The 27,591-nt window shown below is 41.3% G+C and overlaps 1 pseudogene; it reads right to left on the bottom strand.

Annotated features, from left to right (window-relative positions):
- Positions 1–12,232: 12,232 nt before the first annotated feature.
- On the bottom strand, positions 12,233–12,477 carry LOC103678668 (annotated as a pseudogene).
- Positions 12,478–27,591: the final 15,114 nt, after the last annotated feature.

Raw genomic sequence — 27,591 nt, 5'->3', positions numbered from 1 at the left:
TTTTTATGATTTCTATCTTTATTGATGTTCTCATTTTGTTTATACATCATTTTCCCATCTTTGCCCATGTTTTCCTTTCACTCTGTGGGCATATTTAAGACAGTTGTTTAATAGTTGTTGGTTTGTTTTTTTTTTCCTAGTACGTACAGCATTTGAGTTTCCCCAGGGCTGCTTTTTGTTCATCTGATTTCTATGAATGGATCATACCTTACTGTTTCTTTTCTTTTTCTGTTTTTCTTTTTAAGATTTTATTTATTTATTTGACAGAGATAGAGACAGCCAGCGAGAGAGGGAACACAAGCAGGGGGAGTGGGAGAGGGAGAAGCAGGCTCATAGCAGAGGAGCCTGATGTGGGGCTCGATCCCAGAATGCCGGGATCACGCCCTGAGCCGAAGGCAGACGCTTAACCGCTGTGCCACCCAGGCGCCCCTACCTTCCTGTTTCTTTGTCTGCCTTGTTGTGTCTTGTTGAAACGGATCATTGAACCTTATAATGTGATAACTCTGAAAGTTTAATTCTCACCTTTTCTCCAGGGTTTTTCTTTTTCTTTTTTTAATTGCTGTAGGGTCTCTGTTCTGTAATTCAGCCTGGAGTGGAGGCTTACGGGCTTCAGAGGTCTTTTCTGAACCTGTTTTTTCCTTGGGCATGTGCAGTGACTTTCTAAATTCACCCATATATCTGGTTGCTTATGGGTGTCATCATCCTTAATGTCTGGCTCCCAGAAGGAGAAAGGGGCGGGGGATGATCCCAAACAGATAATATTCCTTAAAATTTCCTGGAAGCTGGGTGCCTGGGTGGCTCAGTAGGTTAAGCATCTGCCTTTGGCTGTGGTCATGATCCCAGGGTTCTGGGATTGAGCCCTGCATCTGGCTCCCTGCTTAGGGGGGGGCGTCTGCTTCTCCCTTTCCCTCTGCTGCTCGTGCTTTCTTGTGTGTGCATGTGGGCACGTGCTCATGTGCACTCTCTCTCTCTCAAGTAATTAAGTAAAGTCTTTAAAACAATCTCCTGGGAGCCACTTTAGCTGGTGGGGTTGAAACAATGGCAGCCAGCCTTGGTGTCTGAAACCTCAATGATCAAAAGCCGTAAGCAGCAATCAGAACATAGAACCCAGATAACTGGAAGACAAAGTCTTTTCGTCCTACCTCGGTTCGAGCAGGACACACCCGGAATACAGGCCACTTTCTCCAAAGCTGTCTGCCATGGAGTGGGTGGTGGGTAATAGGTAGTCACTCCACTCCTGCGCTAAAGGCTGAAATAAGCTGCAATTTACCAGCCACAAGTTCAAAGCCCAGAAAGTTAAAAAAAAAACAAAACTGGAACTGGAAGTGCAAGTTCAAATAGACTCTGCAGTTTCAAAATAGTTAACTTCAGACAATTTGTGGCAGTATAATTGTCTAGGTGGGAAAAAAAATGATTCCCAGTGCTTCCTAATCCACCATCGTCCCTGATATCACTTGCGGCATAACTGCTTTTAGATGACCTAAAATCTCAAAGAAACTCTGCAGCTTCTCCTCCAGAATTTAGGCGGTCTACTATATGTCTTAACCCCCTAATCTCTTGCATTTGTGGGTCTTTAAAATGCCATGCAGCTTTTATGAGCAGTGCCTGTTGCCTATCCCACTTGATATCTGAGCGAGGTTAATGAGACAGGAGCACCTTGCACCAGTCCTTCAGGTATCTGCCAAAGAAGTTAGGACAGTCTTACACACGCATTAGTAAATAGGTCTGCTCTGTTCCTCCAGTTCAAGGGCCAGGCTCCCCAAATCGGAACACGAGCTACTGATGCAGTCCAAAGGGAAGAGAGGCATAGTAGCAGATCCAGGACAGGCAGAGGCCACAGTAGAGAGGGAAGAAGTTTCCAAGAGGCAGGCTTGGCCAACACAAGAGATCAAAGTCCCCTGTCATGAGATCGCCTTGGTAGAGGTGGGGTCTGTCTCTGAGCTCAAACTCCCTTGGCACCTGGGGCTGGTAAGACAGGCATAAACTTTAGGGAGTTGGAGGATGGTCTTTATATCATCCATGGTCCACTCAGAAGTTAGATTAATAAGGAGAATTAAATATAAAAATTACTCATCCGTTATTGAGGAACTGAAAAACAGAAAGAAAACTCAAAGGTAGAGAGGAGCTAGTAACTATAGAGAGACTTTGCTTCTCTCTGGGACCGGGGGAATCAAATGGAAGAAGATGAGAGGTTAAGTATTATAAACTTGGAAGATGGGTCCTGGGGGGCTCAAACCCAGAATCCTGAGAAAGCAGAGAAGCTTGACTTGTGCTAGCTTCCCCACGGAGTGTCCATGAGGCTGCTTCTGCAGGTGATGGGAAGGGGGCAAAGTGGGGTCAGCAGCTGATGCCAGGAGGAGCTGCCTCTGCAGAGCGAGGTAGCTGGTGTGACAGGAAACAGGAAGAAGTGAGTCCTTTCTCCTGCCTACAGCCTTTCTGTCTGTCTCTACCACCTTCTGCTGGTGGTGCCTAACCGGGAACCTCTGCAAAGCAGAAACATGGTTTGCTGAGGTCCCGTTCCAGCAATGTATGAGAAAGCATAAAGGATGGGGTCAAAGCTGAGAAGTAGTCGTTTCATAGGCAACATGGTCTCACACTCTCCCTGAAGGATACAATCTCCTGAGTTGGTGGCAATGCACGAATTAAGTGCTGGTGAAAGTTTGTGTTACAAATGAATTGTTCAATTGAGTAAAAATTCACATGTGTGCTGTCTTTCTAAGAAGAACACTCATCTGATGTTTCTAGCCCCTTTCATTTTCCCTGGTAAAAGGTCCCCTCTCGTAAACCCTCAGGGCTACCCCCATGTTGGCTCCGGGATACGCTGTGAGAGACAAGAGAAGGAAGTAGGAGTTGAGGCAAAGGGCCCAGAAATGTTGGTGAGTCCTGTGCACCTGAGGCTAGTGCTTGCCATGCCCATCCCAGGTGGACATTCTGAAGACATGAAATGCACCCCCACGGATCTAGACAGAGCCAAAACCAGGGCAGAGTTCTCCCCAAGGAAGGGGAACGAGCTCAGAAAGAGGAGACCAGATAGCCTGAGCAGGAAAGGGGGTCATGGGAATGAGAGTGAGGAGATATAATGTTGAAGCAGAGAGTTGGTTTCCAGCGAGAGGAAGAATAGAGAGCCAGAGGAGAAATGGCAAAATCCTGAGGTATAGGGGAGTAGGAGACAAGAGTGGGAGGAACTACGTAGGATGGAAGTGCAGGATTCCAGTTGGGTGGAGTAGTTTGGGTGAGGAGAGTCACTGGGTTTCAGAGATAAACAGGGTCTAGAACGGGAAGAAGTTAACTGTAGGACATTTCAAAACATACTACAAGCCTACAGTAGCCAAGACAGTGTGGAACTGGCATAAGATTCGATATGGATCAGTGGGAAAGAATTGAGCATCCAGGAAAAATTCCCTACATTTTTGGCTAGTTTGTTTATTTATTCATTTACTTTATTTTATTTTTGTTTATTTTTATTTTTTGGGAGGAAAGGGGGGTAGAAGGAGAGAATCTTTAGCAGGCTCCATGCCCAGTGCATAACCTGACATGGGGCTCGATCTCACAACTGTGAGATCATGACCTGAGCCAAAGTCAAGAGTCAGATGCTTAACTGACTGAGCCACCCAGGTGCCCTGGTTAATCTATTTTTTTAATTGCCTAAGACAATTCAGTGGGGAATGTCTACTCAACATGGTGCTGGGACAGTTACATATCAACCTGGAGATAGATGAACTGAGACCCCCCCACCTCACATCGTACAGTAAAATTAACTCACATTGAAATGGTGAAAAGTAAAAATATAAAAATATAAAGTTATCAGATGCAGGATAATATTTTTTGACCGAGTGGTAGGAAAGACAGTTGTTTGTTTGTTTTAAAGGAAGATCAAAAGGAAATATCCTAATGCAAGAGCACATGATGATGTGTGTGTTTCAGTCCCCAAATTATTCACCAAAATGTGGTCTCTCAGAGCTTTCCTAAGGTTCTCTACCGATAGGTTTTCTGGATTTATTTTATAATTTTTCACAAGAATAATTATTCGTGACTTTTTTCCATATTATGGTAATATGGTAGCTTATTTTTCTGAAAGCTTTCATAAATATTTAAATCAATACAATAATCAACTATTTAATAGCTGTAATCTTGAAAAATGTACAAAAGCCATAAATAAATACCCCTTCCACTTAGCTGATTACACTGCCCTTTCTCTAAACATATCTCTGGGAAAAAGTAAACATGACAGTTTATGGAGCAGTTAATGTGAGGAGTGAGAAGAACATCTTACAGCATGGTGTTTTATCCTTTGGGGATAGTACGGTGTCCTCTGATATTAGACTCTGTGTGTGCGTGTGTGTATGTAATTTTCTAAGGAAAGGGGATCATTTATTCATTCATTATATTTAGTCATCTCATTCTCTTATCTTCCAAACATGTCCATCTGACCTGGTAGAAAATGCTATAACTATCATAAGTGGATTAAAGATATTGTTTTAATTAATGACCATTGGATGTTTTGTCTCCTTATTTTCCCCATGGTTTTCAGTATCCAATTCATGTTATAATTCATAAAAAGAGGGGGAAACCTAATGTGTAAAAATTCAAAGTCCAGGGGTGCCTGGGCGGCTCAGTTCATTAAGCATCTGACTCTTGATCGCAGCTCAGGTGTTATTATGAGAGTCAAGAGTTCAAGCCCTGCATGGACTTCATGCTGAGCATGGAGCCTACTTAAAAAAATTCAAAGTCCAGTCTCTGTCTTTTGGTTAGAGCATTTAACCCATTTACACATAAAATAAGTACTGATAAGGAGGGACTTCTGTCATTTTGCTATCTGTTTTGTATATGCCTTGCAAATTTTTTCTCACTCGCTTTTGAAGGATAGTTTTGCTGAGTATAGGATTCTTGATTCATAGTTTTGTTTTGTTTTATCCTTTTGAATATATCATCCCACTGTCTTCTGGCCTCCAAAGTTTCTGATGAGAAATCTGCTAATAATTTTTTTTGAGGATCCCAAGATTCACTTTTCTCTTGCTGCTTGCAAAATTCTTTATGCCCTTGGCTTTGACAGTTTGATTATAATGTGTCATGGTGTGAGTCTCTTTGAGTTCATCTTACTTGGAGTCCATTCAGCTTCTTGTATGTTTTTTATATTTGTGTCTTTCATCAAATTTGGGAAGTTATCAGCCATTATTTCTTCAAATACTCTTTCTTCCCCTTTTCTCTCTCTTCTTCCAGGCCTCCCATAATGTGTATGTTGGTCCATTCAATTGTGTCCCTTAGGCTCTCTTCACTTTTTTCAATCTTCTTTCTGTCTCTCAGACTCAATAATTTCCATTTTCCTATCTCCAAGTTTGCTGATTCTTTCTTCTGTCTGCTCAAATGTGCCTTTGAATTCCTCTAGTGAAATTTTCATTTCAGTTATTGTACTTTTCAACTCCAGAATATTCCCCTCGAATAGGTTTATTTTTTAAATTTTTTCCATCTTTATTGACATATAATTGATAAATAAAAATTGTTACCAGACCTCTTTTATGTTTTGTATTTCTTTTTTTAACTTTTAAAATTTATTTAATTAATTTATTTTTAGAGAGAGAGTGGGAGAAAGCAGAAGAGAGGGACAGTGGGAGAAGGGGAAAGAGTCTCAAGCAGACTCCACATTGAGCACAGAGCCCAACATAGGGCTCGATCTCATGATCCTGAGATCATGAGCTGAGCCGATACCAAGAGTTAGATGCTTAACTGACTGTGCTTCCCAGGTGCCCCAATTTTGTTTTCTATTTCTTATTGACATATCCATTTAGTTAGCACATTGTTTTCTTTTTCCACATGTTCCTTTAGTTCTTTGAGCAACCTTAAAATGATTGTTTTAAGGTTTTTGTCTAGAGATCTGCCATCAGGTTTTTTTTTTTCAGGGGCAGTTTTTGTTGGTTTATTTTTTCCTTTGAAATGGGTGTGTTTTCTCATTTGTATGCCTTGTGATGTCTTTGTTGAAATCTGGACGACTGAATCTAAAAATGTTGTAACTCTGAAAATCAGATTCTTCCCCTTCTCCAGGGTTCGCTTTATAAAATTTTTTTGTTGTTATTTTAGGGGTGCTTGGCTGGCTCACTCAGTAGAGTGTGTGACTCTTGATCTCAGGGTTGTAAGTTCAAGCCCCATATTGGGTATAGCACTTACTTAATTTAAAAAAAAATATTTTTTTTTGTTATTTTATTGTTGTACACTGTCTCTGTGCCAAGGATCAGCATGACATGTAAATTTAGGTCTTTGCTGAGTGTGTGTCTTTCCTTGGGCATGCACAGGTGACTTTCTAATTTTCCCTGTATATATAGTTGATTTTTAATATTCTAGTCTGGCTCCCAAAAGACGGGGAAACAAATGAAGGAGGACAAAAGGGCACTAACCCTTCAAATACCTTGGAAATGATTTCTCTTATAGAGGGAAGGGCTTACAACAATGCGGGGAATTGCAACAACAGTGGCCACAGCCTCTTTGTCTGCACCTCTGTGATCAGAAGCAGTAATCAACCATCAGAGTACAGATCCCTGATATTTGGGGAACAAGGTCCTTTTTTCCCACCCTTTCTCCCACAAGCTGTGTGCAAGCTGCTCCAGGAACATGTGCACAGATTACTGCTACCAGGCTAGGGGTGAGGAATGTGCCCCTGCTACTGTGCTAAGAGCTGAGATTGACTGTAGTTTACCTCAGCTTACCTTTCAAGCCATCCTCTGGAATTTGCAAGCCTTCAATAGACTACGGAGTTCAAATGCTTATATCAGACAGATTTTACCAGTGTAATTGCTGTCTAAGTAGGGAGACATTCCTGGTGCATCCTATTCTGCCATCTTCCCAGCCTCCTCTGCTTTTCTTGTCCTAATCAATTACATCAGGTCTCTCCTCAATGTGAACTCCTCCAAGAGTATCCTACCTCCCACCTCAATTACTCCTACTACTTTCCAAGTGTGGATTTTTTTCATCACACTTTTCACAATCAGGAAAATCAAGGTTCACAGGGTTTATTGCTTTCTTAAGAACTTACAGGGGCACCTGGGTGGCTCAGTCCATGAAGCGTCTGCCTTTGGCTCAGGTCATGATCCCGGAGTCCTGGTTCAAGCCCCGCATCAGGCTCCTTCCTGCTGAGTCTGCTTCTCCGTCTGCCCCCACCCCACTCATGCTCTCTCTCTCTCTCTCAAATAAATAGTTAAAATTTTTTAAAAATTACTTACAAAAAATTAAATCGTGTAGATGAAATTAAGTTGAACAGTGTTACTTTTACTTCTATTAACTGTATTCTCCTATATAAAAAGTCCTCCAGGAAACTGCTTAAACCATTTTCCAGAAATGGAAAGGCAGTGGTGCTCCCTCTTGTAGTGAGGGCAACATTAATATCCACACACTATTATAGCAGATGATAGTTTAAAATATTCTCTGTGTGTCCTCAATGAACAGGTGGTGTTACGGTTGGGGAGAACAGAAGCAAATAAAATGGATGAGGCACTTACCCAAGATATCACAGTCTATCTTGGAAGACCATTTCAAATTAATAGTTTAAACTGAGGAAGGGGCATTTGGCTGGCTCAGTCACAAGGATGTGACTCTTGATCTGGAGATCATGAGTTTAAGACCCACGTTGATCATAGAGCTTAAAATGAATGAATGAATGAATGAATGAACGAATGAATGAAATTAAGGGAAACTAGGGAGGTGTAGATGGATTCAACCTGGAGCCAGTCAGATTGCTTGAAAGAGAAAGCTATTTATGTGATGGTTAGGACTTAGCTACGGAAATGATTGGATGGATCTGTGGGGGTGAGAGTGGGAATTAGAATTTCAAATTGGTAAATTGAACATGTGTATCCTCAGGCACGGAGCCCCTGGCGACAACCATGAACTGACAAAGGTCGGAGAGCTCTGAAGCAGAGGAAAAAGGTCAGATTCAATTAGTTGTTTTATATAGCAATTTGTTAATGTGAAAATGGTAGTTTATGGACATCTTTGTAGTCTCAAAGAAACAATTATTTGCCAGTATTTTTATCTATAAACAGTATATCTTAGAATTTTTCTTCGCTACCATATGCAAAAATACGTTTATGATGTTTTGACACGTGTATATTGTAAAATGATGACCAGAATCAAGCTAATAAACATACGCATCACCTCTCATAGTTACCTTTTCGTGTGTGTGATGAGAACATTCAAGATTTACTCTCTTAGCACATTTTAAGTATACAATTCAGTATTATTGACTGTATCTCCGGAACTTATTCATCCTGCGTAAGGGAAACTTGTTACCACCCTTTGACCAGCATCTCGCCATATCCCCATCCCTCAATCTTTGGTAACTATCTTCTTACTCTCGGCTTCTGCGAGTTTGACATTGTTAGATTCCACATACAAGTAAGATCATGCGGCGATGCCTGGGTGGCTCCGTCGGTTGAGCGCGTCTGACTCCTGATTTTGGCTCAGATCATGATCTCAGAGATGTGAGACTGAGCTCCACAACAGGGTGGAGCCTGCTTGGAATTCTTTCTCTCCCTCTTCCTCTACCCCTCCCCCCACACTTTCTCTCAAAAAAAAAAAAAATGAGGGGCGCCTGGGTTGCACAGTCGTTAAGCCTCTGCCTTTGGCTCAGGGCGTGATCCCAGCGTTCTGGGATCGAGCCCCGCATCAGGCTCCTCCGCTGGGAGCCTGCTTCTTCCTCTCCTACTCCCCCTGCTTGTGTTCCCTCTCTCGCTGGCTGTCTCTATGTCAAATAAATAAATAAAAATCTTTAAAAAAATGAGATCATGCAGTATTTGTATTTCTATGTCTGGCTTATTTCACTTAGTTAATGTCCTCTAGGTTCATCCATATTGTTGCAAATGGCGGGATTTCCTTCTTTTTAAAGGCAGAATTATATTTTAGTGTGTGTCTATAATAGTCTCTTCATTCATCTGTTGAGAGACACTTAAGTTGTTTCAATATGTTGCCTATTGAAAATAATGTTGCACTAAACATGGCAGGGCAGCTAGGTCTTTGAGATACTAAGGTGGGGTTGCTGCATCAAATGGTAGTTTTATTTTTAATTTTTTGAGGCACCCCGCTATGCCATTTTCCATTATGGCTCTACCAGTTTACATTCCCAACAGTGTACAGAGGTTCTTTTTTCTCCACATCCTTGCCAACTCTTGATCTTTTGTCACGATTAGCCACGTGAGATGATATCTCATTATGGTTTTGATTTACATTTCTCTGTTGATTAGTGATGTTGAACATCTTTCCATATACTTGTTGGCCATTTGTATGTTTTTTTTTTTTTTGAGAAATGTCTATTCAGATCCTTTGCCTACTGTTTTTTGTTTGTTTTGCTATTGAGTTGAGTTCCTTATATTTTTTAGATGTTAACTCCTCACTGGTTTGCAAATATTTTCTCCTATCCTTTAGTTTGTCTCTTCACTATGCTGATTGTTTTGTTGCACAGAAGATTTTCAATTTAATGCAATCCCACTTGTCTATTTTTGGTTTTGTTTCCTGTGCTTTTGGGGTCATATCCCAAAAAAGCAATTTCCTAGACCAATGTCAAGAAGCTGTCCCCCTCTGTTTTCTTCTAGTAGTTTTACATTTTCAGTGTTACATTTAAGTCTTCCATTGATTTTAAGTTGATTTTTAAAAAGATTTCATTTATTTATTTGACACAGAGAAAGAGCACAAGCAGGGGCAGCAGCAGGCAGAGGGAGAAGCAGGTTCCCCGCTGAGCATGGAGCTTAATGCAGGACTCAATCCCAGGACCCTGGGATCATGACCTGAGCTGAAGGCAGATGGTTACCTGACCGAGCCACCCAGGCATCCCTTAAGTTGATTTTTGTATATGGTGTGAGATAAGGGTTCAATTTCATTCTTCTGTACATGGACATCCAGTTTTCCTGACACTGTTTATTGAAGAGACTATTCCCATGTCTGTTCTTGGCATCCCTGTAGAAGATCAGTTGACTATAAATGTTTAGATCTGTTTCTGGGCTCTCTGTTCTATTCCATTGATCTATATGACTTTTTATTCCAGTGCAGTATTGTTTTGATTATTATAGCTTTGTAGTACATTTTGAAATCAGGCAGTATTATTCCTTCAGCTTTTTTCTTCTTATTCAAGATTGCTTTGGTTATTCTGGGTCTTTTGTGGTTCCATCTGAATTTTAGGAATGTTTTTCAATTTCTTTAAAGAATGACTTTGCCCCCTTCTAGATTATCTGATTTGTTGGCATATAATTGTACGTAAAAGTCTCTCATGATCCTTTTTATTTTTAAAGCCTCATTACAATGTTTATTCTTTCTGGCTTTGTTTGAGTCTTTTCTTTTTTTTTTAATCTAGCCAAGCGTTTGTTGATTTTACTTTTTGAAAAATCCAGCTCTTAGGTTTGTTGATTTTTATTTTACTTTATTTATTTTTTTTTACTATTTCTCTACTCTGTATTTCATTTATTTCTGCTCTAATCTTTAGTATTATTTCCTTTCTTTTGATAACTTTGGGCTTAGTTTGTTCTTTTTGTAGTTTCCTGAGGTGTAAAGTTAGATCATTTATTTGAGACCTTTCTTCTTTTTTAGTGTTACTGTTTATTGCTCTAAAATTCCCTCTTAGCGCTGCTTCTGCTGCATCCCATGAGTTTTGTTAGGTTGTGTTTTTATTTTCATTTGTCTTGAGATATTTAGAAAATCCCTTTTTTATTTCCTCTTTGAACCAATGGTTGTTCAAGAGTGTGGTGACTAGTTTCCACGTATTTGTGAATTTTATTGCTGTTAATTCATTTCTAATTTCATCACATCTCATACTGTGTGAAAGGATACTTGGGATGATTTTTACCTTCTTAAATGTACTAAGTCTTGTTTTGTGACCTAACTTGTGATCCTGTGATCTATCCTGGAGAATGTTCTATGAGCATTTGAGAAGAATGTGTATTCTTCTGCTTTGGATGGAAAGTTCTCTCTCTCTCTCTCTCTTTCTTTCTCTGTGTGTATAATCTGTTAGTTCCATTAGCTATATACTATTGTTCAAGGTAGCTGTTTCTTTATTGATACTCTGTTTGGATGTTCTGTCCATTAATGAAAGCGGGTTATTGAAGTCTCATACTATCATGATATTGCTGCCAATTTCTCCCTTCACATGTAAATATTTGCTTTATGTATTTAGGTGTATTTATGTGGTGGGTGCATATGTATTTAAAATTGTTATATCATCCTGTTCAATTGACTTTTTAAACTTTTTATGATGATCTTCGTCTATTTATCATGAAGCAGAGTTCTGTCTCTTTTGAATTTTGATAAGTTAGTATTATATAATATATCATTCATATTATACTGAAAAGGTGTGGGTCGCCCAATATACTTACTCACCTCACTGCTTATGGGACAGAGTTGATTGAAGGTTTTTTTTCTATCTTGTGATAATATCATTCTTCTTTTTGTCTTTTTTTTAAAAGATTTTATTTATTTATTTGACAGAGAGAGAGACAGCCAGTGAGAGAAGAAACACAAGCAGGGGGAGTGGGAGAGGAAGAAGCAGGCTCATAGCGGAGGAGCCTGATGTGGGGCTCGATCCCAGAATGCTGGGATCACGCCCTGAGCTGAAGGCAGACGCTTAACCGCTGTGCCACCCAGGCGCCCCCTTCTTTTTGTCTTTAAGTGCTAGTACATTATTTAATTTTTTACACATCGGGAAAAAATTGCTGGGCTATAGATTATGGAAAAATTCAAATTTACTAGGAAATGCTGATAGAGGGTATGAATTAACTATCTGACCATTCATGCACATGCATTTATTTATTCTTTGCAATTTGCCAACACCTTTTATTTTTACCTATATGGTGTTAAACAGAATCTCCATGTGATTATATATTGTTTTGGTTAATTACCATTGGTGTTGAGCATTTTTCCTATATGGTCTTTCATCTCCTGATGAAAGTTTCATTTTTCATATTTAACTCATTTGTACATTTATTGATTTCCTACATTTTTTTTTTACTATTCTGCACACTAACGCTTTATCAACTGTAGGTATTAAAATATTTTCTCCCAAATTCACTTTCTCCCAAATTTTCACTCAGTTCCACATTTTGATGGACTGTTCTTAATTTTAATAGAGTTGAATTTGTCCATCTCTTTGGGCCTACTTTCTTTTCTTCCTTTTTTCCCCCAAACTAAAGTTCTCACATACTTATTTCTGAACCCACCTACTAATGCAGAAGCATAGAAACCAAGAGAAAAATGATTTCCCCGATAAAACACGCCCAACTATTCAGAGATTGTGGTAAGATGTTAGTGACCATTGTGCAGCATAAATACGTGGGCCATCTCTAGTGTGATTCCTTATGGACCCAGCTTGGTTCTTCTCCAATCTCTCTTCTTGGAGTTGTACCTGATTTTATTACCAGTTTTCATCTGAATCCATTGGGGAACGGGACTATTCTGCTTTTGTTTCTTGGCCAGGAATCACTTGATTCTAAAAGTCTTGTGAGAAGACATGGTGAGTCAACCAGACACACCACAAAGGTAGAGAAAGGGCCTAATTTATTTTATTATGTAAGAAAGCTCTCCCTACTATGAAGCTATAAAAAACATTTGCATGTACCCTTGAAAGTGTTCTATTTTTGTCTTTCATAGGTAGCTCTACAATAATTATTGTATATGGATGTGATGGGCAGCTGATTCATTATTCTGTAGGTAACCACTTGTCATTTCTGTGTGTTACAGTGTCCATCATTTCTATCATTACCGACTCTGTCATAGGTTCATGTACTTTAGATTTTATTTTATTTATTTATTTGTTAGAGAGAGAGCACAAGCAGGGGGAGTGGCAAGCAGAGGGAGAAGCAGGCTCCCTGCTGAGCAAGGAGCCCAATTCGGGACTTGATCCCAGGACCCTGAGATCATGACCTGAGCTGAATACAGACACTTAACCAACTGAACCATCCAGGCTTCCCAGGTTCATCTACTTTAAGTAGATGCCCCTTTTCCAGAAATTCCTATTTTCCATTGGTCTATTTATACATATCTCTGCTGATACCATATTGTCCTGGTTAGTATAGATTTAAAAGCCTTGATGTATGCTAGGGAAAGTGCCTCCCTATCTTAGTCCTGCTATCACAGGACTGCTATCACAAATTACCATAGACTGGGTCACTTAAACAACAAACATTTGTTTCTTACAGTTCTGGAGGCTGGGAAGTCCAAGTTTAAGATGCTGGAAGATCTGGTGTCTGGTAAAGCCCTGCCTCCTGGCTTGCAGATGGCTGTGATCTCATTGTATCCTCACATGGTAGAGTGCAGAGGGAAGAAACTAACTCTCTTGTGTCTCCTCTTATAACCCCATTCATGAGGTTTCTACCCGTATGACCTAATCACTTCCCAAAGTTTCCACCTCCTAATACCATCACAGTGCAGGGCAGGAATTCAACATGTGAGTTTTGAAGGACACAAACAGTCAGTCCCATGACACTCTCTAACAGTGTTCTGTACAAAATCCCAGATATTTTTAGACATTTGTCTTCTGTTTTGGTTTTTAAAAGGAGATTTAATTAAGCTCAAAAACAAAGCAGCGCCTGGCTGGGTCAGTTGGCAAAGCATGTGACTCTTGATGTCGGGGTTGTAAGTTCAAACCCCACGTTGGGTGTAAAGATCACTTAAAGATAAAAATCTTAAAAAAAAAAAAGCAAAATCAAAACAAAACAAAAACCCGATTGTGAATTTAATGGAATTTACTAAAACACTAGATCTACATGGGGAGTGATTACATCATTGTGATATTCAGTCTCCTTTCTAAGGGCATACATCATTTTAACATTTATTTCATGATACTTTGATGTCATTCAATGTATACTTTCCCTATTACAACCATTCACTAGCCTTCATTAGACATATTTTAGGATTTTAAGAAAATTACCTTTAATAAAAATTAGTTAAAACTATGGCTATGATATCTTCTAAAAATTTACTTCCAGTGTCTTCTTGCTAGGAATTCAAACTGCACTGAAATTTATTTTATTTTTTTTAAAGATTTATTTATTTATATGAGAGAGAGAATGCAAGCAGGGGGAGAGGCAGAGGCAGAGGGAGAGAGAATCCTCAAGCAGAATCCCTGCTGAGCACGGAGCCTGACCCAGGGCTTGATCCCAGGACCCTGAGATCAGCACCTGCACCAAAATCAAGTCAGATGCTTAACTGACTGAGCCACCCAGGTGTCCTGAGATTTATTTTTATATTGAGTTTTACATTTTGGAAACTTAAATATTACGTACGTAATATTTGAAATATTTGAAAACTATAATATTACGTACGTGGAAGATATATGAAACAATTGCACAGTCAACTGAAACATTATAAAGGGAATCTGTATAATGTCAATCAGGCCAAGACTTGGAAGAAGACTCCATACCACCCATCCCACTCAAGATGATACTTAAGGGAAGAATCACTCCCATCTCTTTCCAGATGGAGTTAGCGTCATGAATTATAAGGCAATTTCCTTGCTTTTCTTCATAGTTCTGTAACTTGTGTATGCATCCCCATGTCAATATATTTTATTTTTGTGTTTTTATGCAAATAGCATCATAATGTATGTACTATTGTATGTCAGGTTTCATTTTTACACAGTTATGAATCTTCCACGGAATGGTAATTCATTCATTTTTTTTTTTTAGTTAATAGACTATTTTTCAGAGCAGTTTTAGGTTTACCAAAAAAAAAAAATGAGCAGCTATTACAGAGTTCCCATTCCCCCTTCCTCCCCGCCCTCAGCTCACAGTTTCCCCGAGTTTTAACATTTTGCATTAGTGTAGTGCATTTGTTACAACTGATGAACCAGTGTATTACATTTGATGATGATTAGAGTTGATAAACGAATACATTATTATTAACTAAATTCGTAGTTCACAATAGGGCTCACTCAGTGTTTTATAGTTCTATGGGTTTTGACAAAGGCATGATGTCATGTATCCACCATCAGAGTACCCTACAGAATTTTTGCAGCCCTAAAAATCCCTTGTGTTTCATTTATTCATCTCTCCTCCCCTTCTTTGCTGTGCCCCCCCAAATCCCTGGCTACCACTGATCTTTCTACTATCTCAATAGTTTTTCCTTTTCCAGAATGTTATATGGTGGAATCATACAGGGTCTAGCCATTTCATACTGGCTTCTTTTACTTACTGAAATGCATTAGAGGTCTCACCATGTCTTTCTGTGGCCTGATAGCTCATTTCTTTTTAGCGCTGAAGGGCATTCATTGTAGAGATGTACCACTGTTTGTTTATTCATTCATCTATCGAAAGGTGCATCTTGGATGCTTCCAATTTTGGGCAGTTGTGAATAAAGCTGCTATAAACATTCACATGAAGACTTTTGTGTGGATATAACTTTTCAGCTCATTTGGGTAAATACCTAGGAGTGAGACTGCTGAGTTATATGGTGAGGCTATGTTTAGCTTCGTAAGAGCATGCCAGACTATCTTCCAAAGCAACTATACTGTTTTCTCTTTATCCTAGCAATGAACGAGAGTTCCTGTTGCTCCACATTTTTGCCAGCATTTTTTGTTGTCAGTGTTTTGGATTTTATTCTACTAGGTGTATAGCGGCATCTCATTTTTGTTTTACTTTGCAATTCCTCAGTGACATATGGTGTTGAGCATCTTGTCATGTGTTTATTCGCGATTTATCTTCTTGGGTGAGCTGTCTTTCCAGATTTTTTGCCTATCTTTAAATTAGATAGCTTGTTTTCTTACTGAGTTTTAAGAATTCTTCGTATAGTTTGGATACCAGTCCTTTATCAGACTGGTAGGTCTGATGTGTACTTTTTATGTGTACTTTGCAAATGTTTTGTCCTGGTCTTTGGATTGTCCTTTCGTTCTCTTAACAATGTCTTTTGAAAGCAGAAAATTTTAACTTTGATGAAGTTCAATTTATCAATTTTTTCATTCATGGATCATGGTTTTAGTGTTGTATCTGAAAACCTCATCGCCAAACCCATGTCATCTGGATATTCTCTTATGTCATCTTTCAAAAGTTAAAAAATTTTCGTTTTACATCTAGGTTTATGAGTTCCATTTTTAGTGAATTTTTGTGAATACTGTAAAGTCTGTGTCTAATTAATTTCTTTGCACACAGTTGTCCAGGCATTCCATCACCATTTGCTGAAAAGACAATTTGTTGAAAGGATTTTCTCCATTGAATTGCCATTGTTTCTTTGTCAAAAATCAGTTGACTATATATGTGTGTTTATTTTTGGGTTCTCTGTTCTGTTCCATTTATCTATTTCTCTCTCTCTCTCTCTCTCTCTCTTTTTTTTTTTTTGCAAAACCACACTGTCATGATCACTTTAGCTTTATAGTAAGTCCTGAATTCAGGTAGTGCCAGACCTGTGACTTTCCTCTTTGCCAGTATTGTGTTGTCTATGCTGAGTCTTTTGCCTTTCTTCCTTTTTTTTTCTTTAAATGGGCTCTACATCCATCATGGAGCCCAGTGTGGAGCTTGAATTTACAGCTCTGAGATCAACACCTGAGCTGAGATCAAGAGTCGGACACTAAGTGACTGAGCCACCCAGGCACCTCAGAGTCTTTTGCCTTTCTATATAAACTTTAGAATCAGTTGTTATCCAAAATAACTTGCTAGGATTTGATTGGGATTATGTTGAAACTATAGTTCAAGTTGGGAAGAACTGACATCTTAACAATATTAAGTCTTCTGATCCCTGAACATGGAATGTTTTCCCATTTATTTGTATCTTCTTCAGTTTCTTTCAACAAGGTTTTGTAGTTTTCAGAGTCTAAGTTTTGCATTTTTTTTGGTTAAATTTATTCCTATGTATTTTATAGGTGCTATTATAAGTGATGGTAGAAGGTGAAGGAGAGGGGCGCCTGGGTGGCACAGCGGTTAAGCATCTGCCTTCGGCTCAGGGCATGATCCCAGCGTTCTGGGATCAAGCCCCACATCAGGCTCCTCCGCTATGAGCCTGCTTCTTCCTCTCCCACTCCCCCTGCTTGTGTTCCCTCTCTCGCTGGCTGTCTCTATCTGTGTTAAATAAATAAATAAAATCTTAAAAAAAAATAAATAAAGACCAAAACATGAAGGAAACCACTCCATACTGTTGACACAGAGTTTTACTTCGGGTAATTTACTGACAGGGAGGAATTGGGTGGACAAATGATCCCGGTGCTGTGCAGCTATTCTCTGCCAAGTCTGGACTTTTTTTTTTTTTTTTTAAGATTTTATTTACTTGACACAGAGAGAGAGACAGCCAGCGAGAGAGGGAACACAAGCAGGGGGAGTGGGAGAGAAGAAGCAGGCTCCCAGTGGAGCAGGGAGCCCGATGTGGGGCTCGATCCCAGGACCCTGGGATCATGTCCTGAGCCGAAGGCAGACGCTTAATGACTGAGCCACCCAGGCGCCCCCCCCCAAGTCTGGACTTTAATCCCCAGCTTTTATAGAGCAAGGGATGTGGTGGTGAGGCCACACGGTCATTATCTAAAGTTGCACCATCCAGGGGCACTTGGGTGGCTCAGTTGGTTAAGCATCTAACTCTGGATTTCAGTTCAGGCCATGATCTCGGGATCATGAGATCGAACCCCACATTGGGCTTCATGCTCAGCAGGGCATCTGCTTATGATTCTCTCTCTCCCTCTGCTCCTCCCCCTGCTCTCTCTCTCCCTAAAATAAATAAATAAATAAATATTTAAGAAAAAAAGTGGCACCCTCCATGCACCAGTTATATCCACCGGTTATCTAAAGTGGGGCCTTCTGTGAGCCACTTTAGGGAAGATCAGAACAAGTCTTCCCACATTCTTTTTTTTTTTTTTTTTAAGATTTTATTTATTTATTTATTTGACAGAGATGGAGACAGCCAGCGAGAGAAGGAACACAAGCAGGGGGAGTGGGAGAGGAAGAAGCAGGCTCTCAGTGGAGGAGCGTGACGTGGGGCTCGATCCCAGAACGCCAGGATCACGCCCTGAGCCGAAGGCAGACGCTTAACGCCTGCGCCACCCAGGCGCCCCAAGTCTTCCCACATTCTGGTCAGGGCATATGTTAACCTCCAAGGCGTCCAGAACCCATAGGCCAAGGGAGGTCACTGTATGGGTATGAACAAGAGGAAGGGCCAAAGATTAAGTCAGTGTTGTCAGCACTCTTACAATAGACTTGTTTTCTTAATTTCATTTTCAATATATTTTCTGGCAAGTATATAAGAATAAAATTGATTTTTGTATATTAATTTTGTACCTCCAATCTTGCTGAACTCATTTATTTGTTCTAATAGTTTTTTAGAAGATTCCTGAGGATATTCTATGTCATCTGTGAACAGAGTTTTACTCCTTCCTTTCCAATCTGGATGCCTTTTTTTTTTTCTGGCCTAATTGACCTAGAATATCTGATACCATGCTGAATAAAAGTAACAACAGTGGGGGATGCCTCAGTGGCTCAGTCAGTTAAGTGTCTGCCTTCAGTTCGGGTCATTATCCCAGGGTCCTGGGATTGAGTCCCACGGCAGACTCCCTGCTCAGCGGGGAGTCTGCTTTTCCCTCTGCCTGCTGCTCCCCCTGCTTGTGCTCTTTCTCTCTAACAAATAAATAAATAAAATCTAAAAAAAAAAAAAGTAGCAAGAGCAGACATTCTTGTCCTGGTTCTGATTTTATGGGTAAGAGCATCCTGTCTATCACCGTTAATCATGATCTTGGCTGTCCCTTGTTAGCCTGCAGAAGTTCCCTTCTGTTAATAGTTTCCTACATGTTTTTATCATGAAACAGTGTTGGATTTTGTCACATGCTTTTCTGTCTATGGAGATGATCACGTGATTTTTGTTTATTATTCTATTGATATGATGCATTACAATAATTGATTTGGAGGTGTTAAACCAAACTTGTGTACCTGGAATAAAATCTACCTGGTCATATTGTATAGTTCTTTTATATGTCTCTGAATTCGGTTTGCTAGTACTTTGTTGAGGACTTCTACACCCATATTTATAAGAAATTGGTGTGTGTGTAATGTCTTATTCTGATTTGGTGTATTACTGACCTTGTAGACTAAGTTGGGAAGTGTTCACTCTTCTATCTTTTTTTTTTTAATTTGTCAGAGAGAGCACAAGTAGGGGGAGTGGCAGGCAGAGCAGGCAGAGGGGGAAGCAGGCTCCCTGCTGAGCGGGGAGCCCAATGGGGGATTCAATCCCAGGACATTGGGATCATGACCTGAGCCAAAGGCAGCCACTTATCTGACAGCCACCCAGGCGTCCCTACTCTTCTATCTTTTGGAAGAGTTTGGGAAGGATTGGTATTAATTCTTTAAGTGTTTGGTAGAATTCAGCAGTGAAGCTGTCTGGGCCTGAGTTTTTGTTTTGCTATTAACAAGCTTTATTTTTTATTTATTTTTAGAAGATTTTATTTATCTATTTGTTAGAGAGAGAGAAAGAGAGCACAAGCAGGGGGAGCAGCAGGCAGAGGGAGAAGCAGGCTCCCTGCTGAGCAAGGAGCCCAATGTGGGACTTGACCTCAGGACCCTGGGATCACTACCTGAGCCAAAGGCAGATGCTTAACCAACTGAGCCACCCAGGCATCTCAACAAGCTTTATTTTTTGAGTGTTTCAGTTTCACACCAAAATTGAACAGAAAGTACAAAGTTCTCACATGCTCCTGTCTCTATATGTATGCAGTCTCCCCCAATATCAACATCCTAACCAGAGTGGTACATTTGTTACCATCAATGAACCTACACTGACACATTATTATCACCCAAAGTCTATGGATTACTTTAGAATTCACTCTTGGTGTTGTACATGTTGTGGGTTTTGACAAATGTATTAATGACATGTATCTACCATTAAGGTGTCACATAGATCAATGCCATCCCTAAAAATCCTCTGTGCCCTGCCTATTCATCCTCTTTCCCCCCTACAACTGTTAACCACTGACCTTTTACTGTCTCATAGCTTTGCCTTTTTCAGAATGTCATACAGTTGTAATCATACAGTATATGATATTCAGATTGGTTTCTTTCGCTTAGTGATATGCATTTACGTTTCCTCCATGTCTTTTAATGGCTTGATAGCTTACTTCTTTTAGCATTATGTAATAGTCCATTGTCTGGCGGGGGTAGTTTGTTTACCCATTCATCTACTGAAGGACATCTCAATTGCTCCCAACTTCCGGCAATTATAAATAAAGCCGTGATACACATCCGTGTGCAGGTTTTTACGTAGACCTGAATTTTCAACTCGTTTGTGTAAATCCACCTTTGGGCATTGGCTTGAGGGCTAGGAGACCCCCCTTTGCCACATGGAATCAGAGTGAAACCAATTTACCCTGCGAAGATCAAGTGGATGTGGGCCTGTGATGAGGTTTGTGAAAAATCCCAGTACTGAGGCAACTAGATAGCCACATGCAAAAGAAAGGAGTTGACTCATACTTACAGCACATACAATAATCTACCAAACATGAAACAAAGACCCAAACATAAGAAGTTAAAATACAGCATTCTTTTTTTTTTTTTGAGTAAGCTCTGTGCCCAGTGTGGAGCCCAATGTGGGGTTTGAACTCATGACCCTGAGATCAAGACCTGAGCTGAGATCAAGAGTTGGATGCTTAACTGACTGAGCCACCCACGTGCCCCAAAACCATAACACTCTTTAAAAAAACAGGACATATTCATGATCTTGGATTTGGCAAATAATTCTTATATATGATGCCATAGGGGCCCAGGACAGGCCACCCCCAAATTGATTATTTTGAATTATTTACTTAAGAAATAGTCAGTGCAGGAAGAACACTCTGATCCTCCTTCATCTTCAGAAAGCAGGAGATACATCTCCCAAGTGAAAAGTATTCTCCCTGCAGCAGGAGGTAGAAAGACATCCTTATTGTGAGAGACAGAGGATTTAGGGCCAAAAAAGCCTATATAAACAAACCTTGTTACCTTTACTAATTTACTACCCCAGTCCAAATTCTGCTTAGAATTCCTTATTAATTGAAGCTCCCCAAAATAAGTTTTCATTGTACTGTTAATTCCTCAAAGATTTATGTTTCTTTGTCTAAAACATATAAAAGCTGCATGCCCTTGTCTTTTCTTTGGGTCTCAATTTTATTATAGGGCCTCCATGGGCATGTAATTAAACTTTGTTTTTTCTCCTGTTAATTTGTCTCATGCCAATTTAATTCTTAGACCACCTAGAAGAATCTTAAAGGCTAGAGAAAAAAAATTTCCCCCCAACAACACCTAAGGCAAAAATAGGAAGGAAGGAAGGAAGGAAGGAAGGAAGGAAGGAAGGAAGGAAGGAAGGAAGGAAGAAAGAAAGAAAAGAAAAGAAAAGAAAGGAAAAAGGTATATTGGATTTCATCAAAATTAATAACTTGTGCTTCAAAGGACACTGTCAAGAAAATGAACACATCCAGGGTGCCTGGGTGGTTCTTGATTTTGGCTCAGGTCATGATCTCAGGGTCCTGAGATTGAGCCCCAAATCAGGCTCTATGCTCAATGTAGGGTCTGCTTAAGAATCTCTCCCTCTCTCTCTGCCCCTCCCCCTGCTCATGCTCTAAACAAATAAATAGATAAATAAAATCTTTTTTTAAATTTTAATTTTTATTTATTTATTTGGGAGAGAGTGAGAGAGATCACAGAGGGAGAGGGAGAAGCAGATTTGCTGCTGAGCAGAGAGCTGGATGTGGGGCTTGATCCCAGGACCCTGAGATCATGATCCGGGCTGAAGGCAGACGCTTAACCAACTGAGCCACCAGGTGCCCCTAAAATCTTTTAAAAAATAAAGAAAACGAACACACCCATTGGAATCTTTGTGTACTATTGGTGGGAATGTAAAATTGTACCATTAATATGGAAAACAATATAGTGGTTCCTCAGAAATTAGAGTTACTGTATGAACCAGCATTTCCTCCCCTGTGTATATACCCCGAAGAATTCAAAACATGAACTTAGATATTTATAAACTTTTTTTTAGTAAAAGGCAAAAGGTTTATTTGAGCCAAAGAGAAATAGGAGCACAATAGCCAAAATGGAAACAACCCAAGTGTCCATGCGGGGATGAATGGAGCAACAGAATGCAGCTTATACATACAATGGGCTATTATTCAGCTTTAACAAGAAGAGAAATCCCGACCCAAGCTACCACACGCATGAACGTTGAGGACTATATGCTAAGTGAAATAAACCAGTCGAAAAAGTACAAATACTGCCTGATTCCATTTATATGAGGTTCCTATAGTAGTCAAATTTGTAGAGAAGGAAAATAGAATTGTGGTTGCCAGGGGCTGGACAGAGGTGTGAACGGGGAGTTGTTGTTTAATGGGTGTAGAGTTTCATTTTTGCATGATGAAAACAGTTCCGGAAATTGGTTTCCTAACGTCAGTGTACTACATGCTACTTAACATACTACTTACAGACACTTAAAATGCTTAAGATGTTAAATTTATGGTATGTGTACATTGCCACAATTACAAATAAAGTGTTTTAAAGCAAGAGAGTGAGAACACAACCCACAGAATGGAAGAAAATTGTGGAGATAATACATTTGATAAGGTACTTGTATGAAGTACATACCATATAAAGAACTACAAATCAAAAATAAAAAGTGAGATAACCCAATTTAAAAATAGCAAGGCATCCGAACAGATATTTTTCCAAGGAAGATATACCAATGGCCAAGAGTATATGAAAATTTGCTGGACATGATCACATATCAAAGGAAATGCAAGTCAAAATCACAATGAGATACAACTTCTCACCCACTACAATGGCTAGACTCAACAAATGAGAGGATAATAAGTGTATTCGGGGATATAGATAAATTGGAACCCTCCTACACTGTTTGTGGAACTCTAAGTGTTACAGCCACTTTGGAAAACCGTCTGGCATTTCCTCAAAGATTAAATGTCGAATTTCCGTATGAGCCATCGATTCCACTCCCAGGCATATGCCCAAATGAAATAAAAACACATGTCCAAACAAAAACATACATGAATGCTTACAGCAATAGCATTCATAACAGTCAAAAGGTAGGAACAAACCAAACATCCATTAAGGGATGAAATGGATGAAGAAAACACCCTATCCCGTGAAGATTAATAAAAGGAAACCTCGTTTACAATGGTGTCAGGAGGCCAGCAGGGGGAGCTCTCAGGCCCTACGACCTGTATCAATTGCAAACTCCGCAGAAAACAGGTGCATGTTGCAAGCTCATACTACTGGAGCTACTTTACTACCCCAGCAGCCGGAAGAAAGTTTTTTTCTCCTCCCTTGGCAATAGCCAATGAGAGACCGCCACAACCCCGCCAATGAAAAGCCCCTATACTTTGAACTCCCAGTTTATTCCAATAGATTTTTGTTCGCAAAAGCCCTCCCACTCCCCTCTTTCCTATGGAAGAAAAAGAGCTTTTCTCTCCCTTTCCTCCTGTCTTGCCTGTGGTTTTGCCCTACCTTGTTTGTTCCAAATTGCAATTCTCTGCCATTCTCGAATAATCTTTTTTTTTTAAAGATTTTATTTATTTATGTGACAGAGAGACAGCCAGCGAGAGAGGGAACTCAGCAGGGGAGTGGGAGAGGAAGAAGCAGGCTCCCAGCAGAGGAGCCCGATGGGGGACTCCATCCCGGAATGCTGGGATCACGCCCTGAGCCGAAGGCAGACGCCTAACGACTGCGCTACCCAGGCGCCCCTTACCGGTTTTATTTTTAAGGTTTTTGTTTGTTTGTTTGTTTTTTTGGGGTTTTTTTTTTTTTTTGAAGATTTTTAAAAACAATTTATTTGAGAGAGAGAGAGAGCACAAGCAGGGAGCCAGATGCAGAACTTGATCCCAGGACCCTAGATCAGGCATGACCCGAGCCAAAGGCAGAGGCTTTGCTTACTGAGCCACCAGATGCCCTATTTTTGAAGTTAATAATCCGCACAATGAGCTATTATTCGGCTGCAAAAACAAACGAAGTATTGATACGTGCTACAACGTGGATATAATTTTGAAAAAACTATGCTAATGTAAACGAATTCAACAGAGTAAATGAAGTTAATCACAAAGGCTACTTATATAATTTCATTCATAAGAAAGTCAATGAATATTAAAATCTGTAGAGATAGAGGGGCGCGTGGGTGGCGCAGTGGGTTAAACAGCCAACTCCAGGTTTCAGCTTAGGTCCGACCTCTTGGTTATGAGATCGAGCCCCATGTGGGGCTCACCCTTAGCGCGGAGCCTGCTTGAGAGTCTCTCTCTCCCTCTGCCCCTCCTGTTCGTGCTCTCTCATAAATAAATAAATCTTTAAAAATAAATCTATAGAGACAGAAAGTAGATTAGTGGTTGCCCAGTGCTGGGTGCAGGAGGAGGAAAACAGCTTTTAGAGATGAAGAAAATGTTCTAAAATTATGATTATTGCATGTATTTTTTAATATACTGTACTGAAAACCATTGCATTGTACACAGTAAAGGGGTCCATTGTATAGTATTGTTATAGCTCAATAAACTGTTCAAATTAATGGGTAAATCCAGTAAGCTTCACAATGCAAGAGTTTTGCCATCTAATCTGTTAAGTGTATAAATAGTTTCCAGGTGCATCCCAAATTTATAGGATAGCTTGTTTTTCTTATATGAGTGAAAATAAGAATTCAATTGCCTTAGGGATATGATAGCCTTTCACACGTCAAAGTCCTGTAGGCACACACTCAAAAACTGATGTAAGTTTCCTTCCAGTGTAAATCGTACACCTGAGAACTTACCTAACCCAGCTCATAGTTTGTGGTGGTTCCCAGAAGAGTCCCTGCGCTTAAGATAGGGCTGTGGATTCTAACTTTGCATCAGGGCCAAGGGGCGAAGAGGTTAAGGGGTTCTTTAAATTACCAAATATGTGGGGGTGGCGAGGGGAAGGGTGGAAGACTGCAATCAATGGTCAAAAATCAAAATGGAAGGACGCCTGGGTGGCTCAGTCGGTTAAGGGTCTGACCAGCTCAGGTCATGATTTCAGGGTCCTGGGATGGAGCCTCCCCTTGGGCTTCCCACTCAGTGGGGAGTCGGCTTCTCCCTCTAGCTCTCTCTGCCCCTCCCCCTGCTGGTGCTCTCTCTCTCTCAAATAAATAAAATCTTTTTAAAAAATCAAAATGGAGGCAGACTCTTTGTTATATATGGCGAGGTGACTTTTAAGTGTCTGTGCTTGTAAACGAGGGACACATTTCCATGAGTGCTCTCAGACCATGCGCTTATGGCATGGTCACCCCTCTTCTTCCCCCAAGGGTCAGTCCACCTAGAAACTGAGTCTTCTTCTTCTTTTTTTTTTTTTTTTTTTTTTTTTTAAGATTTTGTTTTTTTTGTCAGAGCACAACCAGGGCGTGCGGGAGGCAGAGGGAGAAGCAGGCTCCCCGCTGAGCAAGGAGCCCCATGTAGGACGCAATCCCAGGACTCTGGGATCATGACTTGAGCCTAAGGCAGGCGCTTAACCAACTGAGCCACCCAGGCCTCCCCAAAAGCTGAGTCTTGAGTCTTTTTTTTTTTTTTTAAGATTTTATTTATTTGAGAGAGAGAGAGAGCCCAGAGGGAGAAGAAGAAGCAGACTTCCTGCTGAACAGGGAGCATGACGTGGGGCTCGATCTCAGCACTCTGAGATCATGACCTGAGCCAAAGGCAGATGCTTAACCGACTGAGCCATCCAGGCGCCCCCAAAAGCTGAGTCTTGAATTCCCTGGGCACACCTGCCTCCCATTCCCCTGCGGTTAAAGGCAAATATCCTCCGAGCAGCCAAGTACTGGCCCAGGAGTGGAAGCAGGGTCGGCTTAGCCACGTGACCGCCAGCGGCAGTTCCTCTGTCCAATCAGGGGCGCAGCAGGGGCAGGTGGGTGTGGCGACGCTCCGCAGCCCGCGTGGACGCTGATGGTCTTGCTCACGGTCAAGTCTCACCTGCGCTTAACGGTCGCAGGTGGCTCTGCTGCCGCGTCAATCGCGCAGTGACCTTCGCGGGCTGCGGGAGCCGCAGAGACAACGCCGGCGGACCGAGAGGCACTGGACATGGTGAGTGTGCGGGACCGGGTGTGCCAGGACGGGGCGGAGGGTTAGCAACGGGCCGCGACGAGACCCGACCTCCCGCGGGAGCCCCAGAGTCTGCGGAGCCGAGTCCCGGTGGCGCCGCTCGGACCTCACTCCCTCCGGCGCGCGGCGTGCGGGCTGGGCGGGCAGCCGGGACCCTGGCGTCCTGTCGCGTCCCTGCGCGCGGCCGCGTCTCCCTGATCGTGCAGTGGCCACGGGGAGGGTCGTCAGGGAAAAGTCGTGACTTGGTGTCCGTTCGTGGGTTCGTGCGCGGGAGGTGCTGTGGTCTGTGGTGTCCCCAGTCCGTCCTTTCTCGCGAGGGGCACCCGTTTTCTCCTGAGTGTTCCCGATGTTTGGGAAGCAGAGTCTCAAATCCAGGATCCTTTCCCCTCAGCCTAGCTCTTCCTAGGGGTAGCAATAAATCCCTGAATTTCCATATCGCTCTCGGCCTCCCCAAACGCCAACTTCTGATTCACAACATCATCAACTATGAGTCTCTGTGGTGCATTTCAGAAATAAACAATGAAATAACGGATTCCATATTATTACATTCCATTTGTTAAAAAATTCTTGTCCCCCCCCCTTTTTTTTTATTCCCCTGGGAGCATTTAGTAATATTCTGAGGTTCTTGTCGTTTAGGTGATTTTAAATGGAATATTGGGGCTTAGACTTGCAACACCTAGAAATGGCTCGTTTTCCAAGCAATTGCTTGCCATGGAAATAATTAATTGACATCTTTATTTTCTGAAAGGAATAGAGATTTGTGAGTTTTCTGGTTGAACTCTCAAAAGTGCCTTAGGATTTTCTTTCTTTCACATTCAAACACTGGGTTTGAGCGATGTTACTGAATTCTTTGAACAGTGGGTTCATCACTTTTAAAGTATCAGTGGTGGACTAAGAGAACATACTAAAAATAATAATAAAAATAGCAAGGTGCAAAGCAGCCTGACCCGGGGCAGAGGCCTGAGGTCACCGTCTCTAAGCTAAGCACCCCCTCTGCATGAGACTGCAAAGGGAAGTACCGCTTGGTTCTTTCTGGAAAGCCTCACCCTGCAGATGTCCTATCTACTCACACCGATTTGAGGAGCCCTGTCTACTGAGAGAAGCTACAAACCCCTGGAAAACTGGGGATGCACGTGCGATGGGGTGGGGTGGGGTGATGAGACGGTGATGGCTTTCTGTGGTTGTAGCTGGTACCCTGCCGGCTCGCAGACGTAGGGTGGAGTTTTGCGTCCATGGAGAGTGTGGGTGCGCTCAGCGTCATTTGTGTGCATTGAGAAAGTCTGTGAAGATCGGGAGTTCTGCCTTCTGACAAAGGGTCTATGACTGTGGGAGTTTTCTGAGTCAGAATCTTAAATTGAATCCTCCTGAGAGCGTCCTCACTTTCGAGAATGTAAGCCCGAGGGAGGGAGCGCTTCCATTCTGCTTTTGGGGCGGGTTCGTTCCTGCGGCTGCTCAGGCGTCCTTGCCCTCCCTCACCAGGGACTGTCCCACTCCAGGGCTTCCCCTCCACCCAGAGAGCCTGGAGCCAAAGCTTGGGACGGTGTTTAGCCTTCAGAACGTGGCTTTCCCTTTTCAATTACAGGGAAGCAGGCCGC

Source organism: Ursus maritimus, unplaced genomic scaffold (assembly GCF_017311325.1).
Source record: "Ursus maritimus isolate PB19 unplaced genomic scaffold, ASM1731132v1 scaffold_14, whole genome shotgun sequence".
Taxonomy (NCBI): Eukaryota; Metazoa; Chordata; class Mammalia; order Carnivora; family Ursidae; genus Ursus; species Ursus maritimus.
The sequence above is the reverse complement of the archived record's forward strand: the minus strand, read 5'-3'. Positions and strand labels throughout refer to the sequence as shown.